Genomic DNA, 10,015 nt, shown 5'->3' with positions numbered 1-10,015 from the left:
GATGAGGGTGTGGCTGTACAACCTTTTGCTAATATCTCAGAAAGATAAGGTCTGAGTATGTGGTCACACAAAAGGCTCTTTGAAGAATTTAAGTGTGTGACTCATAGATCCCCTCAGCCATCTCACACAAAGCTGATAATAGAGATGAGGTTATCTAGGAAAGATCTGTGGAGAAGCCTCCTGTCTACCATGACCTACACAGGAGACCCACAAGTTTCTTGAGAATCTTATACTTGCAGAAATACTTCCATCTTAAGCTGAAAGGAATAAAGTATAAAATTAAAGAAGGTGGCTGGACCCCCCCAAAATTCTACCATCAGGAAACAAGCTGATAAAATTACTCAGCTACAAACATGTGCCATCTTTCATGAAAAAGAAAAGATGACTAGGAGAGGGAAGCACAAGTCCAAAGGATGGAGCTGTGAGCCACAGACTATTCCTAGGCCTTGAAACCTAATGAATGCAGTGTGCCTGGCTGGGTTTCTAAATTGCTTGAGATCAATAGCTCCTTTTAGCATTCCATTTTCTGCTTTTTGAATGGGAATGTCTATAACTACTACTCTATGCCTGTTTTACTACTACATTTGGGAGCAGATAACTTGTATTGTAGGTACGTAGGTGCACAGATGGAGAAGAATTGTGCCCCAGGACTCATACACAAATTCTCACCCATACTTGTTTTAGATAATTTAAATGAGGTTTGGGACTTTTAAACTGGTGAAACTCAGGTAAAATTTTGCACTTTGAGTTGATGCTGTAATGGCTTGAGACTTTTGAGCACCTTTGGATGGGGTGAATTTATTTGGGATGGATGTGAATCTTTGGGGCAAAGGTGGACTGTGGCAGGCAGAATAATGGTCCTCCAAAAGTGTTCATGTCCTAATCCCCAAATCTGTGCATATGTTGCCTTATATGGTAAAAGGGACTTTGCAGATGTGATTAAGTCAAGCATTTAGAGGTGAGAAGATTATCCTGGATTATCTAGGTAGGCCAAACATAATCACAGTGTTCCTTATAAGAAAGAGGTAGGAGAATCAAAGTTGGTAGTAAAAGATGTGAGGACAGAAGCAGAGATTGGAGCGATACGGTCATGAGCCAAGGGATGCTAAAAGCCTTTACAAGTTGGAAGAGGCAAAGGACAGATTCTCCCCTGGAGCTTCCAGAAGGAACCTGTGATATGTCACTTTACAAGGCAAAGGTGACTTTGCAGGTGTGATTAAGGTTACTACAGACCTTAAGATGGAGAGATAATCCTGGATTACCCAGTGGGCCCAATCTCATCACACGAGTCCTTAAACACAGAGAACATTTCCTGGCTGTTGTAAGAGAGATGTGATGACAGAAGAAGGGTCAGAGAGATGCAACGTTGCCGGCTTTGAGGATGGAAGAAGGGGACTACAAGCCAAGGAATGCAGGCAGCCTCTAGAAGCTGGAAAGGCGAGGAAACGATTCTCACCTAGTGCCCCTTGAAAGGAATGCAGCCCTGCTATCACCTTGATTTTAGCCCAGCAAGGTCCATGTTGGACTTATAACCTACAGAATTGTAAGATCATAAACCTGTGTTATTTTAAGCCACTACGTTTGTAGTAAATTGTTAAGGCAGAAATAGAGAACTAATCAGGAGTAGTGACCAAAGATGAAGTGGTATCTGGGAAGAAGAAAAAGCTTTTCTAGCATTCCTGATGTAGTCTGCCTCATTCAGGAACAACTTGGCTTCAGCAGAAATGCAGACATTTATGCTGGTCATTCTTTAGATCCAGTATGTCTGATAGAAAAGACATTCCTAAATTTCTAGACTAGTTTCCTCCCGGAGTAGAATATATTCTAGGTTGAGCAGTTATAACAGTGTTTAGTATATACAGTAGGTCCCCTGAAAAAAATGTGTTGAATGAATAAATGAATGTGATGCAGACAAGGCTCTGAGAGGGACTGTAATTACTGGATTTTAAAGTGCTGTTCACCACATCTTCTCAAGAATTGCTGACCCTCATGTCTTTTTGTTTCTAGTTTATGATGGTCACAGTTCTATAAAATACAAAATGCCAAACTGTATTTTTGGATACTAGTAATATACTAAATCAATAAGTAAAAAGGATGCATAAAATCTTAACAGGAGAAATAATTGCTGCATGATCAAACTATTTCAAAATCAGAATATAGATACTTTTCAGTATATATCACAGAAACACTTTCAATTTATTTGATAACAAGAATTCTTAATGGCTATTGGTCAACACGGCATCAAGAAACTTTAGTGCAAATTCTACCAAATGCATTTATCAAAAGGGGTTTTGTTCATTTTTTTTCTGCTAACAAATATTATGTTAACACTACTCATGTAGCAAATTGTTTGCCTGGCTATTTAAAAGCTATCAACATAAGCCAGCCCTGCAACTAAAAAACTCAAATATATTTATCTCAAGATGTAGTCCAAATTAATCTATACTAAGTCTGGAAGATAGAATAAGGATAAAACCAAAATGTGTCTGTAAAAGTAATAAAAACAATTTGATTGTTTTTGTGCTGGAAGTATTTTCTTATTAATATGGCACATTATCTTTCCTGCCTGCTACTTCCTGGATAGCAGCAATATTATTTTAGTTGCTGGAGTGCCACGGTGTTAAGAACATCTGCATCTTGTGTCAGGCTTTCATCAGTTACCTTTCTGCTTGGAAATGAAGTCACAAAAATAAAGTCAAGAGGTGCAAATTCAGGACGGAACTGTACAATAAAGTGCCCAACATCCAAGATCCTGTGTGTACTACTGACTCTTTGTATCTCATCTGCTAACCTGATTTGAATTTTTGTCGTTGGCACTGACTCATCAGTAAGAACAACTACATTAAGCATTGACTTCTTCTCCTCTTCTGGGGAGGAAGGTGTACTGACTATTTCAGGTGGAGGGTCTCCAAGTTTTTGCCTTTCTCCACTAGGAGACTTGAACCTGATTCTAGGCTTTATGTATTCTTGATCTTGATGATCCTCCATATCCAAATTCACTTGGCCACCATGAACCAGTCACTAAAGCTCCAGGGGAGTCTCTTTTGAAATCTTCTGCGTGTAGTAATGCCACTTTAAAGGATTTCTAATATAAGCTGCTGAATTTCAGGCAAACATGCAATGAGAGTCACCCTTCTCTTAACAGACTCCAGAAAGTGAGCATTTGTTGAGTCATCGTGAGGTTTCAATTCTCCACCATCTAAACTGAAACTGTTGCTCCACAGTTTAAGCAAAAACATCTTGCTGCTGATTTTCTCCATAGATGTATTCAGACTGCTTACAGAAGGAATGACCCAGTCTGTACCGGCCACCTGTAAATGATTTAGATTTATCATCACCTGAAGCTCCTGTGGCTTCATTCGGAGGGACAGTCCCGTGTTCCCTCTCCTCTTTGAAAAGTGCATTCACAATTTTCCCAGTTGAAGGTAAAGTTATATGTCATCCACTGTACTCATGCGCACTTGGATAGAACCTTACAATGGAGTGCCATGGCAGTCAGCGCCTGAACCAAGTGAACACACCCCAGTAGCAGGACAACCTCTGAGGTAGTGCTCATGAGCTTCTAAAGACTATAACTTTAGGTCTATCAGATTTGGAGGATTTGCATTTCCCTTCATCTTCATGTAATTCTGCCAAGGCCAATTTATTTCTTGATACCTCAACACTTTAGTTGTTTTCAGGTTTCTTGGCAAGGTCTTCACATTTTTCTTAAATTCTGCAAACCCTGAGCCCTGGATGGGGGTCCTGAAGACCTCCTCTTTTATTCTGTGGGCCAGGCGCTACCCTTGCCATCTTCCGCCAGCTCCCTGGCCTTTTATCTTTTTAATGTTTCTTTTTCTCCTCCCCTTCTTTTTTTCTTTTTTTTTGGTATGTCGGTGTCTAATTTGTCCTATTCTTTAGTTTGAACAAATTTACTAAAGTCTTTGCTCACCATTGCTTTTTGCCTCTCACTTCTTCCTCTTGGATTCATTTTCCTTAGTGCTGATCTGTCTCCTTTTATTATTTATTTCAGAGTAAGTCTTTAGATGATAAACTTTCTGTCACCCTCCCAACTGAAAAAGTCTTTCTATTTTCACATTTGAATGATGGTTGGGCTGTGTATATAATTCTAGATTCAAAGATATCTTTCCTCTGATCCTTAAAAAATTCTCTCTTCTTTCTTGCATTCTGTTTCTCATTGAGAGATTTAATGTCAATATGATTCTCATACATTTGTAGTTCATCTTTTTTTTCCTCATTGGAAGTTTTCAGGATTTCCTCCTGACTGTGACATTTGCATCACAATTGATCTACATGTTAGTTTTATAAAAGAATCCTGATTGGCATTTGGTGGGCCCTTTGGAACTGAAAATTCATGGTTTTCCTCAATTCTGGGGCATTTTCGTCTTTTACTTATTTGAATAAAACTTCCTCTCACGTTCTTTCTATTTTCTACTTCAGAACTTTCGTTAGCTGATGTTGAAAGTTTTAGATTGGTCCTCTGCTTATCTTAGCTTTCTCTTTTGATAAATACATTCCATGTTTTGTCTTGTGCTTTGTGATAGAAAAACGTGTTTGCTCAGTCCTCCAGGTCACACATGACCTTTTAGCTGGATCCACCCTCTCGGGCCATGGAGTGCTCTTGGTGCTATTTTCCAGTCCTGTGCCCATTCTGATCATTCTATTGAGGGTTTTTTGTTGTTTCATAATCATGTTCAATTTTTCAGTTGATTTTTAAAAAATGAATGTGATATCTTTTTGCGTCCTAGAATGTTATAATTATTCTCAAGTCCTGTTCTTTCTCTCCGGGCTGTTTCACTGGGTGAAAGTTCTTCTATACGTTGGATTTGATATCTCTTTCAAGACGTTGACTTTATTCCAATGTTGGGTAATTATTGGTTGGAAGCTCATCTTTTATCTGAGATTCCCTGCTAGACTGTTTGCCCTCTCCTCTGTATACTCCTTAGCAAAAAGGGTATGAGATAATGTCATGGTGTCTATCATAATCTATTGTCAGTAACTGTCTGACGGCAGCACATCTTCTGCAAGTGGGCACTTCTCTTTCCCCCTGGGTGTCACCAGCAACCAGGAACACTGTCCTTTCTCTCCACCTAGTGATCTTATATCGACAGCTCCCACCTGAAGGCAGACAATCCTGCTGGAGTTTCTACCCCAGGGGACAAGAGGGAGTATGTGCACAGTGGTTGACATGCTTGGCGGTGACTTGGTGGTACCCTGAATAATCAATGAGCACCCAGGAGCTCCCACGATCCACCCTCTCGGGCCATTGAGTGCTCTTGGTGCTATTTTCAAGTCCTGTGGCAGTTTACTGCTATGTACATTTTGGGCTGTGGTGTTCTTCTCTGATCAGTTCCCACCTGCCATCCATCTTTCAGGGATTCTTCACGGTTCCTTGTCCACCTAGGGCTCTTTTTGTTGTCCAGAGTGATTATGAATTTATTTACTTATTTCTATGTCTTTTCTGTTATTTCTAACCATTTGGAATAGGAGGGAGAAGCTGCAGCATGTATTCAGTTTGCCATCTTGGACTGGAACCATCTCCCATAGCACTATCTCTACCATAACATGCATCATGGTTGTGGTAGGAGAATAACGGCCCTCTCCTCCAAAGATGTCTGCGTCCTAATCCCTAGAACCTGTGCAAATGTTACGCTACATAGCAAGGGAGAATTAAGATGGCAGATGGAATTCAAGTTGCTAATCAGCTGACCTTAAAATATGGAAATTATCTTGGATTACCTGGATGGGCCTACTGTAATCACAAGGGTCCTTAAATGTGGACAAGGAAGGCAGAAGAGTTAGCGTCACAGTGATCGATGTGAGAAAGACTCAATTGGCCATTGCTGGCTGTGAAGATAGAAGGCAGCCATGAGCGAGAGAAGTGGGCAGCCTCTCAAAGCTGGAAAAGACAAGAAAACAGATCCTCCCCTGTAGCCTCCAGAAGGAAACACAGCCCTGCTGCCACCTTCACTTTAGCCCAGTGAGATCCATTTTGGACTTCTGACCTTCAAAACTAGAAGATAATAAATGTGTGTTGTTTTAAGCAACTAAGTTTGGTATAATTTGTTACAGCAGCAATAGGAAATGAACACAATGTTGAAATGTGATTCTTGGTGTCTGTCCTTCTGCCAGAGTGCCAACTTCTTGAGAATAAGAGCCACACTGTTGTCTCCTTTATTTACCCGGAATCCAGCACAGGACCTGTATGTAGTCAGGGCCCAGTAAATATTTGTCGAATGAATGAAAGACTGCTCGAATTTTGAAGTTCTACAGAGGCTCTGAGATTCCAGAGCAGCCTCTGCCTTCCCCCTTCCCGTGGCCCTGGAGACCCTAAGCCCTCTGATCTCACACTTCTCTCTTTCCTTTTCCCACTGACTCGCGTTTCACACTGCAGGTCTTAGTGTTATTCCATCTGCAGCTTCCTCCCTTGCTGCAGACCATTTCCCTCCTCCCTCCAGCCCCGCGTGCGAAGAGGCCTGAGATGGAAGACAGGTGTCTCATATGTACCTGACTTTGCCAACAGGCCTTCTGTGGGTTATGCCTGGAACAGAGGCTTTTTCTTCCTCTCCAAGATCCTGCCTGCTGTCTGCTCTTCTCCACAGCTGCCTCCACTCACATTTCCATCAGGCTCCTGCTCTTTTCCAACCAGCTTGATTGGGAAATGTCGTCTTCATCTCATCTGTTCCTTTCTGTGTTCTGAATTAAGCACAAGGTCCCCATCTTTCTTATAGCCTTTCCTAATCCTTTCTCAGATGATTCCACGGGTTTCCAGGATAGACAGTGAAAAGAACTAAAGGCACTCTCGGGGACCACAGATTTACTATAAAGCCACGCAGGGCATCCCTCAGTTTATTTTGTGCAGAACTGCAAAGTCTTCTCAGGATGGGTGACCAGAGCTGCTGCAGGCCACTGGAATATTGTTTATTTTTATTTTTATTTTTATTTTTGTGAGGAAGATCAGCCCTGAGCTAACATCCATGCTAATCCTCCTCTTTTTGCTAAGGAAGACCGGCTCTGAGCTAACATCTATTGCCAATCCTCCTCCTTTTTTCCCCCAAAGCCCCAGCAGATAGTTGTATGTCATAGTTGTACATCCTTCTAGTTGCTGTATGTGGGATGCGGCCTCAGCATGGCCGGAGAAGCGGTGTGTCAGTGCGCGCCCGGGATCCGAACCCGGGCACCAGTAGCGGAACGCGCGCACTTAACTGCTAAGCCACGGGGCCGGCCCTGGAATATTGTTATTTTGTCGCTTCATTTTTGGTCAGCCATCCCTGGCTTCTCTTAATTTTGCGTTGAGCTTGGCTTCTGCTTCTCCAGCTTTCCCTCCACGTGCTTCATGTTCAGTCTTTCCCGGAATGAGGCTCTCATGGGCTTGCTCGGTCACGCTCTAATGCAGAGTTCTTATGCCAGACTTCTTCCAATGCTGCTGATTTGTCTCATATGTTTGACTTTGGTGATTGGGTCAGTTCCTGGGCCAGTCTTCTCTGGCTAGGTCTGGTAACAGAGCCGAGAGATTCAATGTAACTTATGTGGAAAGACCTGCCTCTGACCACTCAAGCCTGGGGCCATGGGTGTCAGGCACACAGACTGCTCTGTAGTACAAACTCTTTTACCAAAACCTATTTTTGCAGGTAATATTCATACCTCTTCATTCTCTTCCATTTGCCCCCCTTTCCCTCTCCATGAAGATATCTAGTTGACGAAACAAATAGATCATTCAATTTCACCCTCCCCACTCACAACCCAATTTCAAGTGTGAAATTTTCATTTCGGAGGAATCTTTAGGTCTCAGTCATCCAATCTGCCACAAGATGCTGTTGCATCAGAGCGGTGAGGTCCAGATCCAGGACAATGGCTCACGTCCCAAAGATGAACTATTACTTCTGTTCCCCTGTGGGCTTGCACGCTCCAGGGTATCAGTAACAAGCAGGTTTTGAACCAGGACGCTGAGGTCTATATTCTCTGGCAGCTGACTTTGTCATTCTTGTATGAAGATACCTTCTCCTCCCTTCCCTCCATCTCTGCTGCCTAAGCTAGTAACCAGCTCACCTTTCCTTACTCCTTTGATCATAAGCATTTTGCAGAGGGAACTGAGGGGCGGCAGGGAAGCTACCAGTGGCAGCTGCTTACAAGTTACTTCTCTCTTTACACAATAACATGTGGCTGGAGCATGAGGCAGAGGAACATGCCTCTCTAGTACCAAATCCTCTGCTATGCTGGCAGGTCTTGGTCATGTGCTTGGAAGGTTCAGCTGCACATTTCTGATTTTAGGTGGAGTATTACTCTGGGGGAATAAAACTCAGAAGAGTGTTTATAAGTTAAGAGCATGATATCACAGCATTTCTTTGAGAAACACAATTTCATCCACGGTAATATGAAATTATGCAATAGCAGGACATACATATTTCTTTCTAAAGATAAATTTTTTTGAGGTGGTATTGCATGCCTTTTTGATAAAGATAGTACTTCTTTAAGAAGTGAATTTGAACTTTAAACTCTAAAGAGTCCTTAGATTTACTTTTTAAAAAAAAAGTTTAGCTCTTTAATTCTTCTGGAACCTAATGTGCATGGTGTGAGGGAAGGAACTTAGCTTTTCCCAGATGGCCAGCTCGTTGTCAAAATTATTGAACAATTTATTATTTACACTATTATTTACTTTAATTTTTTCATTTTTCATTTTATTTTATTGAGGTCACATTGGTTTATAAAATTATGTAAATTTCAGGTGTACATCATCACATTTTGGCTTCTGTATAGCCTGCATCGTGTTCACCACCAAAAGTATAGTTTCCACCCATCACCAGATACATGTGCCCCTTTACCCCTTTTGCTCTCCCCCCAACCCCCTTCCCCTCTGTTAACAACAAATCTGTTCTCCATATCTATGCGTTTGTTTTTTTATCTTCCACATGAGTGAAATCATATGTATACCATTAATTTAAAGTCAATTTTATCATGTATAGTAACAAAATTGCCATGTAATCATGGTTGTTTCTGTATTGTGTTTTACTGATCTATCAATATTTGGCTATCTCTTTGTCAGTATCAGGCTGCTTTGGTTACTGTGGCTTTATAGGACATTTGCTGTCTGGTAGGGCAAGGCCCCTATTGGTGCCTCTTGTTCTTTTTTTTCCCCTCAGAATGTCTTGGCTGTGCTCCTGTGTTTAGTCTTCTGGAGGAATTTTAGAATCAACTTGTCAAGTTCCAAAATCTTCCCACTGGGATTTTGATGGAAATTGCATTAAATTGACATCACTATAATACTGAATCTTCTCATCAGGAACATGGTATCTTTTCGCTTATTTAGGTCATCTTTAACGTCCTTAAATTTCTCTGTTTTTCATCATACAGATCTGGCATATCTCTTAAAATGTTCTAGGTACATTCTCTCTTTTTTTCTTTTCTGTTATAGTGATTAGGATAATTTTTTTTTCCTTTCATATTTTTATTTTTTAAAAAGGTTTTGTCATAGTCAAGGTTCTTATGGTAGCAATTTACAGAAATACACTCAAAACAATTTGGGCCAAAAAAAAAAAAAGGGAGAATTCTTTGGAAGGCGGCCAAGGCCTCCCCTGTAGGCCAAGGACAGAAAGGGGAGTGGGCCTCACAAGGGGGCTGGAAACAAGAACTGCTTGGTCTCCTGTTGCCACTTCTCTCAGTGGATGTGTTTTTCTCTCCCTCTGTAGCTCAGCTTTCTTTGCTGCTCTCTTTGTCCCCCTTTTACATTTCTGGAAAGCAATAGATGTAGAACAAATCTGGCTACAGGGGCTACCCGTATGAATGGAGCAATTCTCAGAAAAACTCTGTGGACTGGGGAGTCACGCCTGAAACAGGTTTCAAAGCACTGCGATGTCAGGAACTTCCAAAGAATTTGTCTATTCTTGCCTAAGAGGGTTAGAGCCGGCAGTAACAGTATCCAAGGACCCTCCCTCCCTAGTTCCAGGTGATTGACAAGCAGGGCCCGACAAGCATCATGGATATGGGATTAATAATTCAATAAAAATATATTGAGCTC

General features: G+C 41.5%; 1 pseudogene; it reads right to left on the bottom strand.

Moving 5' to 3' along the window:
- Window positions 1–3,074: 3,074 nt before the first annotated feature.
- On the bottom strand, window positions 3,075–3,792 carry LOC101400437 (UBX domain-containing protein 2B-like; annotated as a pseudogene).
- Window positions 3,793–10,015: the final 6,223 nt, after the last annotated feature.

Source organism: Ceratotherium simum, chromosome 37 (genome assembly GCF_057802395.1).
Source record: "Ceratotherium simum simum isolate JZ-2026a chromosome 37, ASM5780239v1, whole genome shotgun sequence".
Lineage (NCBI taxonomy): Eukaryota > Metazoa > Chordata > Mammalia > Perissodactyla > Rhinocerotidae > Ceratotherium > Ceratotherium simum.
The sequence above is the reverse complement of the archived record's forward strand: the minus strand, read 5'-3'. Positions and strand labels throughout refer to the sequence as shown.